The 10323-nt window shown below is 33.7% G+C and overlaps 1 long non-coding RNA gene across 1 annotated transcript; it reads left to right on the top strand.

The window, feature by feature from the left end:
- Positions 1–355: 355 nt before the first annotated feature.
- On the top strand, positions 356–5647 carry LOC143245022 (uncharacterized). The gene is made up of 2 exons (XR_013025429.1): positions 356–743; positions 1176–5647. It is a non-coding gene; the product is annotated as an uncharacterized LOC143245022 (long non-coding RNA).
- Positions 5648–10323: the final 4676 nt, after the last annotated feature.

Consider the following 10323-nt stretch of genomic DNA (forward strand, 5'->3'; position numbering starts at 1 on the left):
TAACACATTTAATGTTGTTGACATGTAACAACTTTTCTTTGCTTTCACTCATAATTTTTAAAACTATTTACATGATAGTAAAATTAATTTGTAGTTAAGCGCACTGTTGCACAATAGGCTAGCTGTATTATACCAACATGTGTATCGAAATTTGGTATTTAGCATTATACACGCTGAACAACAGGAATTCTAACTGTGTTAAAACAAAATAATGAAAGCTGATTTGTAAATGACTTAAACAAAAGTAATAAGTTACAATTCACTTGGTGAATGTTATTCATAAAGTAATATTTGTGGTATATATTTGTCTTATAAGTTTATATATATCTTGACAATTTGTAACATACTCACCTAGAATTCACAGTCCAATGTTCTGTCGAAACATGTAGTATGTTCTGCGATAAATAAAGCACTTCCGTACGCTTATAAATCGACATTAGTCTACCTATAGAGGTTTTGCGTGTGACGTCACTCTTGACCTAGTTACTGCTGACCGCCATGATGGGTGTAACGCTCGGCGTGTTTATATTCTAACACAAGGGTGATTCACAGTCAAAAGTGCGCGATGGTACACTCGTGTTGTGCATTTAACTGTTCAAATCGACATGTACAGGTGGAAAACGTGTCATACTACAGATTTCCTAAATATCCCGACCGAAGAAGACGATGGATTGCAGCTGTTAATAGGAAAAACTAGACACCCACAGAGCACTCCAGACTTTGTAGTAAACATTTTGTGTCAGGTATGTATAATTCATCTATAGCCAGGCTGAATAAATTGAAACTTACATGCATGATATATGTATAGCAGACACACTGCAGCACCAGTCAAAGAAATTTTTTTGCACACTTTTCTTTTACTTTTAAATAACTGAATAGTAAATTTACTGAAGGAACAATATCATTCATGATGAATAGGTTATATAGCCATTTGTATATTAAGACAAAATGTTAATATCTCTTAAAGGAGCAATTTAAGTGATTCATCAGAAAACCACAACTGGTACAAGATTAAAAAGTGTGCAAATAATTACTTTGTTGGCTGTACATTCAGTTGTTAAACAATGTTCAGCATATTCAGTTAAAAGTGTACAGTGTATCTGTTATATATATAAATATTATCTGATGATGCCTGTAGATCTATATCTTAACTAAATTATTGTACTCTGTTTCAGGGACGAAGAGTGATGATCCCCTACCACCTGACTATGTACCTTCCATATTTCATTTTACACGTTCTCCCCTGAATAGAAGGAAACCTGCTGAATTGTGTAAATATGAAAACAGGAAAGAAGTGACCAAAAGGAGAAAAGAACAACAAAAGAGACATGAAGCTGCTGCTGGGCTGCTTAACCTTGCTTTCACAGAATCTGCTGGCACTGATAGCAGCTGTACTGATTCTGCTGATGAACTTGAAGCTACATGTGATAATTTTGACTTGTGTACATCACAATATACAACTGAGACATGTATGCAGACGGAAATATCATTCAAAGACTTAGTTAGACTTGAATCTGAATGCCAAGTTTGCGGAATGAAGTCCTCCACTATAAAAGTATAGCAAAAGCGAACTGTTTCGAAGATGCTACTTTTGCAAATGAGGACGAGAAGGTCAAATACTCTACAGGTCTGCCGTCATATGCAGTGATGATGATCATATTCAACCAAATTTACAGATATTTCCGAGATACACAGTTAGTCTCTAAATTTCAATATCTATATATTGATACCGTACCAAAAATTAATCATAAATCAAAAATTAAGTTTTGAAACAGCCTAGACAATTAGGTGTCTTAATATCATTATACAAACATGTATAGAAGTGCTCCTAGGCTAGAGCTTTGACAACAGTCAGTGCACATGTAGTACAATAATATTGAACCATTTATTAAAATGGGGGGCCCTACTTTACTTGAGTATCTAGTCTTCGTCTAAAATATAGTTAAATCTATCATACAGAGTACATGATACATGTATGTAATATAACATGATGTACAAACTTTTGCTGTAATGATGACTTTATCCGACGTTGCCCTGGTTATCTGGACATTCTGTACAAATCCTGCCACAAAGTACTTGTACGCATCAAGGCTTTTGTAACCTTTTAGACTTTCATTTGTATAGGTGGAAGTCCTGTTTATCAAATATATAAAAATGTCACCATATGTAATATTTGGTAGATTACTCCGGCAACAGTCTGACTCTGAGCAACGTTGTCTTGGCTGGATATTACTGGCGTAAATACACGTGGCAGGAGCATATACGGGTCTCCTACACTTTTTCCTCATACCTGGCCTTTTCAGCACCTGTCAGGTGTGCTACAAGTGATGAAAAGCCAGCGGCAGCCATTTACATGTGAATAGTACTGAATACAACAGTTGTTAACTCGTCAGTCATGTGGGACACTTGCCACCCAATATGGCGGTATGTTTACAAACCTTGTTGTGGTCACGTGACACTAATAGGTTCACGCAAAACCACTATTACATTAGTACAATTTTATTCCTTACTCAAGTGTTAACAGTAACATTATACAGTGCAACACACACAATATATAACAAAGCCACAACGTACGAGACAGCGGAGAAGTTTTAACGCTTGCCCTATCTCAACGCATAATAAATTGAAGAGTTACTATCTGTACAGTGTATACCTCCGCCATGTAGCGTTGACACAGTGGGTACAAAAATACGAAAATATGTATGTATGTCCATGTTATCAATGGATACGGATTATGTCTAACAGAACAATGAGGAATTATATTCTAAATGAGTACACTAAGTTCCACCAGAATCGGTCTTAATGCTAACAGAAGGGCTTTGTTTTTAATTTTGTGACCTTGCTGTTCTCTCCACCCTCTAATCCTGATCCCTTCTAAATTTGGATATATTCCAAATATACTCCAGCTTTAGATCAAATGCATTCAGTTCTTTTTTTTCCACAAAAACAGTACTGACAAACAAAAACACACACACACATGAATGAAAACGAAACGTCCGTGCACCTTCAGTGGCCTCGGTATCAGACCTAATGGAAACAAACACTTCTTATACTTGTGAATCTGAGGGTCGCGGGTTTGCATCCCCGTCGCGCCAAACATGCTCGCCCTTTCAGCCGTGGGGGCGTTATAATGTGACGGTCAATCCCACTATTCATTGGTAAAAGAGTAGCCCAAGAGTTGGCGGTGGGTGGTGATGACTAGCTTCCCTCTAGTCTTACACTACTAAATTAGGGACGGCGAGCACAGATAGCCTTCGAGTAGCTTTGTGCGAAATTCAAAAACAAAGAAACAAACTCATACTTCTGAAACACCATTACTACCCACAAAAAGTGTTAAACAAATTGTATAGTAATCTTAATATCTTGATTGTGCTCTGTAGTTTACTTCATGTTATACACGTGCTAATTCTTTGTAGTACTCATTACTTCTGAATGTTTTCCAAGCTTCTACAGTATGATTAAGACTTTATTTATCACTACACTTTGTTTTCAAACTTCGCTTAAATGAAATGATTGTAGTCCGAAACATTCAGTGAACTACGTGAATAAAATGTTTTTTATCCACTGAACAGTATTTGTCTTCATTAGGAGATCATCCATTAGTCATTAAAAATGTAGTCATGAAAAATTATTAAACAAATTAGATGTTGTTTTCGAATTAAGCACAAAACTACACAATGAGCTATCTGTACTCTGCCCACAACAGGTATCGAAACCCGGTTTTTAGCGTTATAAGTCTTTAAACATACATCTGAGCCATTGGGGGCTAAAACACATAAGAAGAAAATTACATTAAAAAAAAATTCTATCATATAATTCTGGAAAACCAATGAATTACCACTTCTTTTAATAACTTTAAAATTAGACGGTGTAGAAGACGACTTCATTGTATGCAAAAGTAAAAATATAGGCACTAAAGGAATGTCTGGATCTGGAAAGGTGAGGTTCATCTATGAACTCTTCAGACCTCCTTTGCTAATGTTTTTGTTTATAGTATAACTCTTTCTACACAACCCTGATTTACTGCTAAATACTAAACGTCACATTTAAAGGTTATGTATTTCTTGACAGTCTTAGTAAATACACTACTCCTGTTATGGCCATATCTATTCATGTACTAGGTGTAACACTTTGTATTAATATATATTTATCTTAGTCTAATATCTATAGTCCTACACATTGTCACTAGTTCTGTATCTCAGAATATATTCACTTGTTTAATGCATCACGAAAGTATTGTGCATATAATCCCATATGTTAATACTATTCTAACGCATTCCCCAAATGATTTAGGTTCTAGAACCAAGCAGTAGGTGGCCTGTTACAGTATTTTTAGTATATTTTATCTGAGGAGAGGAACGTCGACATAGTTTCATTATATATGATGTAGTGGTCTAAATTACGTAGCAATATTGTATTTGTAGTTTACGATAATTTGTATGCTGCTGCAAGGACTGAATTTTGTATGATTTATAGTTTCTGTTTGTCATGTGAAGGTTATATATTTACCCATGCGTGTAGACTTATATGTTGCTTTGTGATGTTTTTCCTGGATTGCATTCTAACAGAATCCTAATGTATTCGCTAGTCTCCAAATGTTCTTTCTGATTTCTTTGATATAAGATTGTCAGGTTAATTTTAAGTGATACGTGATGCCTAAACATTTTACTGATGTAGTACCCCGGAGGGGGATTCTATGTAAATAAATCTTTAGTTGGTGTAATTTTTTAAATTGATTTGGGGACTAAGACTATCTGTATTTTTGGAATATTTGTTTCGATACTATGCTTTTGATGATATTCGACTGTTTTATTTAACATATTTTTAAAATTTGTAATAGTTATAGAAGGTGCCGATAAGCTCATTCAGATTGCTAACATCGCATGCGAATTGTGAGCCAAAATAGAAACAGGCTGCCGTTAATGGTATGTCGCTTACATAGTTGATGAATAATATGGAGCTAAATACCTCTCTATGAAATACGTAATAATGTTTTTGATTATCTCAATTACTGTACTTAGTTTGCAGTTGTTATTTGTAGCCATTGGTTCTGTCGTTGAGGTGTTTTAGTAAGTGTGTGTTTTTCTTATAGCAAAGCCATATCGGACTATCTTACAGTGCTAAATCAGGGACAGCTATCGTAGATAGCCCTCGTGTAGCTTTGCGCGAAATTCAAAACAAACTACGGTTATTCCAATTTTTGTTAAGGATTATTGATTTTACCGTGTCAGTCATCTGTTTTTCTTTCTCCTTCTGCGCAAAGTTTCTCTCTTTCATATTTGTGTAGACAAGATGAGTGTTTGTGTAGACATCTAAGTCATTTGAATAGTGCAATAATTTTTTTTATCTAGAAAAGGACCTCTAGGTAACAATAGTTGGAACACCATGTTAAAATGCGTAGCACTAATAATACCAATACGTTAACAAAGGTTGTAAATGTTATATTAGAATAAGATGGTGATTAATGTTTTGTCTCATTGGTTCCATGGTGAATATAACTTTGATATGATTGAAATTTCACTGACAGAAAAACTCTAAATAACAAAAGTTCAACTATTTTACAACTCTCACTTTTCCTTAATTCCATTCCATTCGGGATAAATCATCATTTATTGTTGTATAGGAAATAAAACAAGTTTAACTTCGTGATGTTGTAAGAATAATTTATTATGGATGTAATTGTCGTGTTTATGGATTTCTTTCCAGATATTACTATGAAACAAAACTTTAACTATTTTATATCAACGATATGATGATGTACAGCTACATAACATATGAAATAGTGGGAGGTTTAGTTGAAAAACAAATCATCACACTCGTTACTTTATCCTACCCTTTTCTGATGATATTGTATCGTAATAATAGCTATTAATTTCAAGTGCTCGACATGGCCAAGTGGTTAAAGAGCTCAAATCTCCATCTGACGGTAAAGGGTTCGATTCTCTATCCTTCCCAATCATACTCGCCCTTTTAGTTGTAGGGTGTTATATTGTGACAGCCATATTTACTATTCGTTGGTTAGAGTTGATGATGGGTGGTGCTGACTAATTGCCTTTCACTGCTAAATTATCGACAGTTGGCGCCGATGGCTATAGTGTAGCTTTGCGCGAAATTCAACACAAACTTTTACTAAAGCCTTATTTACTTAAAGAGAAAATTTGTCGACTTATTTTTGTTTCAAGTTACCTCCATACAGAGTGATTCAAATATAGCGCATTATCATGAATCCTACTTTTACAGCTGTTCCGAAATTTGATACCACACATTGTTGCAGCATTATTGATACCATAAAAACTTATTGTGACAAATAAATAACAACAGTCAAAATCTCAATTGTGACGAAGAAAGATTATGACAACGATACTATAGTGGTGCGTGACTTTTGTATCACCCTGTAGTTGTTTTGGTTTAAATTATTATTTTATTAGTCGAAGACATAGCAACAGCCGAGACAAAATTAAATCGTTTGGTTAGAAACGTTTAGATTAGTAATAAACCGATCCTTACAGGTGTTGCGCATGATAACGGTAAGACATGGAGAATAAAAAAGGATATAAACAATGCGTGATATTACTGAGTCTTTGTAATATTTGGGGAAACGTACAGACTCATATAAACTTGTGTTATAGTAATCTGGTCTTTAATTTTATTTCACGTGCTTTTAATAATTTTCATGTCATGCCTCTTTTTTTCTGTGTTGTCTATTTACATCCATTATAGTAAAGGTAAGATGCAAGATATACAGGCAGAATCAGTAAACAGTTTACATTACAGTTATAATACATAGTAAAGTGAATATATAATATTGTGCCTCTATTCTTGTTTCCTTACTTTTTTTACAATCTCTGCTTGTAAGTTTTTAAATTCGCAATTTTTCATTTGCTAACCTTTTGTATGTCAACTATGTAAGGGATTACTTGATACGATAATTAATATTATACACTATAATGATAATAAACATAACTGGTAGCTAGCTGATACGGTCCCTGATAATTTGTTGTGGCTATTGATTATTTGACCACATTAGTTCAGGACATAAAATGTTAAGCTGCGGATTAAGGTAGATCTGTGTGAGAATACAGTAAGCGTTTATAGTTTCTGTGCAACTAAATTCTCTCCATATATACATAAAAACAGGGACACATATGACTAGACTAAGACGCAGCCTCCACTAAGCGCATATAACATTTTACCAGTAGAAAAGCTGTTGGGCCCGGCATGGCCAAGCGTGCAACTCGTAATCTGAGGGTCGTGGGTTCGCATCTCCGTCGCGCCATACATGCTCGCCCTTTCATCCATAGGGGAGTTATAATATTTCGGCCAATCCCACTATTCGTTTGTAAAAGAGTAACCCAAGAGAGTCGGCGGTAAGTAGCGATGACTAGTTGCCTTCCCTCTATTCTTACACTGCTAAATTAGGGAAGGCTAGCTCAGATAGCTCTCGAGTAGCTTTGTGCGAAATTCAAAAAACAAACAAAGAAAAGCAGTTTTTGAAATACAACATATAGTTTAAATCATAGCTTAAATAAACCTTCTTGTCTCTCAAAATAATTAATCTATGAATATATGTTAGAAAATTTAACATCAGTTTATTGATTTTATCTCCACCTTGTAGTTAATATAATGATAGGCTCATTAAAAATACCAACTGTAACACCGCATGTCTGCAAGTTACAGTCATCTAATGTTCATCTGTTATTGGCTGGTAATTCCTCTTTATCCTGTACTTAAGCATTTTTAAAGAAATATATGCTATTTTTAAGAAAGCTAACTTCAAAGAGTAACGATAACATCATTTACACGAGAATTACAACGTATTTTAGCTTATGTAAAATATAGAAGAAAGAACAACTTCCCAATAACTCTACAACCTTCACAGTACCTTACATAGTATTCTACAAAAGGTTAGGGTACAACATATCAAGCCGTTTCTGTTGTAGGCTACCAAAAATAATATGAATTATAAATGAGCCGTTTTGACGAATTTTCTTTTCCTTGTTAGTCTAGCATGCGTGCATTTTTATGTGTACGGCCTTAGCAGTTAGTATCAAAGTTTGAAAATTAATCTTTACTGTTTAAGAGGTTTTTGTTGTTTTTTTCAGCCAAAACTTTCTATTAGAGTTTTATGCAATGTTTTTGCGATTTATGATTACTGAAAGTGGTAAAAGATGTTAGAATATGCTTGTTTAGTGAGAAATTTCAGTTGGAGATTAGGAGAAGCTAAACATAAACATTTATAAGGAATACTTTTTCAACTAAAATGTAATCATAAAATTTTAAAGCTCAAAAATAGGTTAATATCATATGTGGGTATTTGTGCTCTATTATAAGTTATTTGAAGCAATAATATAGTTCCTCGATGTGGAAGTCTTTCTATATAGATGTTTATATAACATTTATATGAATATTGTATTGTATGTATTAAATATTAATTTAATAATACATGTATATAGCCAACCTGAATTCAGAGCCAATTTATGTATATACTGAACATGAACACAGAATATATATGAACAAAATCCGAACTCGGAGCCAATATGTGTATGTACTCAAAACCTGTACTTGAAGCTAAAGATGTATATATTCGATCCGAGCTCGGAGCCAGTACAGGTATAAACTCGAAATGAAGTCAGAGGCAGCTTATTTATATACTGACATGTACTTAAAACCAGTATATGCATATACTCAATTTATACTCAAAGCCATTTTACTTGTAAACTCAATTTGAACTCAGAGCCAGTAGATGTATTCACTCATTGAGAATTCGAAACCAGTACATGTATATACTGAAAATGCACTTAAAATTATTGTATGTATGTAATAATATGCATTTAATGCTAGTATATGTATATATTCAACATGTACTTAAAACCAATATATATGTATATCTACCCAATAGCAACACATGAGAAATTATTACCAAAAACCTAGAAACGTCTATTACGTAAGTTGAGATTAAAATTAAAATTATATTCTCTTGTGTTCTGGTTAATGTGATATCAAGAACTTTATTTTGAAGTAGATAAGAAATTGCACAGCACAATATATACTTTGTTTTAGTTATATATGTTTCTGTGCGTTCAGTACCAGTATTTACAGAAAGGCATAGTATAAACACACGAAACATTAGAAGCTAAGCAGTATAAAATTTATATCTTCGACGTGTCTGGAATGACCATATCTCACACAGATCGCAACTACAGGTTACTGACGGTAATAAAACTGGTAATTGAAAGTGATGACTATTACAGCTTTTTCTACTGTAATGCATGAAGAAATGGAAGGAAAATTAAATATTCCTCTTCAAAATGTCTCGCAACTACAGAAAGATCCTTGCTATCGTGATGAACAAAACCGTATTCTATGTTCCTCTGAGTGAGTGAAACGTAATTCATCGTGTCAGTTTTCATATACGCTACTTTAAGCGTCCCTTTATAATTTTACAAAAATCAAATGTTGTTTGTTAGACGAGAGCTTTTAGCCTCCCGCTGGTACAGCAGCATGTCTCCGTATGCTAAACTCAGGGGTTCGATTTTCCTCAGTGGGTTCAGTGAATGCGGCTTTGCTATAAAAAAACACACACACACACTAGAGTTTTTAAGATACTATGATGCTTCCTGAATGTATATATCTTAGACGATAAACAATTCTGAGAAAAATTATTAAACTAAATTAGGTTTGGAGCGAAATTGAATCTTACTGAATATTCAATTTGATTCCAGTTAAACAAGAAATAAAAATCTGGGTTATGTCGTGATTCCCGTTTTCAGTGCTTATATAAATCTCACGTTTTGTGGATAACTTTTCATTAATAATGAATTTATGTAACTTCCGTCCAGGGAATGAGTACTCCAGCTAGTTGTGAATATTTTAATTAAATTTCTGTTTAAACTGACATCATGAAAATATTTTATTAGATTTTGTTAAACTGACGAGTTCATTTGGTTTTATAGCTCTTAAAGAGTGCAATACTGCTTGTAAAGGAAAGTGTATGTCCAAATAGCGTTCAACAAATATGGTTTGTTAAATATTGACCAGTTCTCGTAGTTCTTATTTCCAACATTTTGTAAAATACACAAATCAAAGATATTCAGATTCCCTGTAGAAAACATGGAAATGTCGGTTTTATTAAAGACAAATTAAATAACTCAATGTGTCTAGTGTAGGATTAGCTTACTTTCATTACAGTTTATATACAGCCAACTCTCCTGATTTCAGAACTCTATCTCTATTGCGCAGATAATTTTAAATTTATGTTAGAATTAGAAAAACCTTTTCAATATTTTTTGTTGTACTGAGTATTATCTTTCTTAAATTTCAAAC

This window comes from Tachypleus tridentatus, chromosome 2, assembly GCF_004210375.1.
Source record: "Tachypleus tridentatus isolate NWPU-2018 chromosome 2, ASM421037v1, whole genome shotgun sequence".
In the NCBI taxonomy this organism is placed as follows: Eukaryota; Metazoa; Arthropoda; class Merostomata; order Xiphosura; family Limulidae; genus Tachypleus; species Tachypleus tridentatus.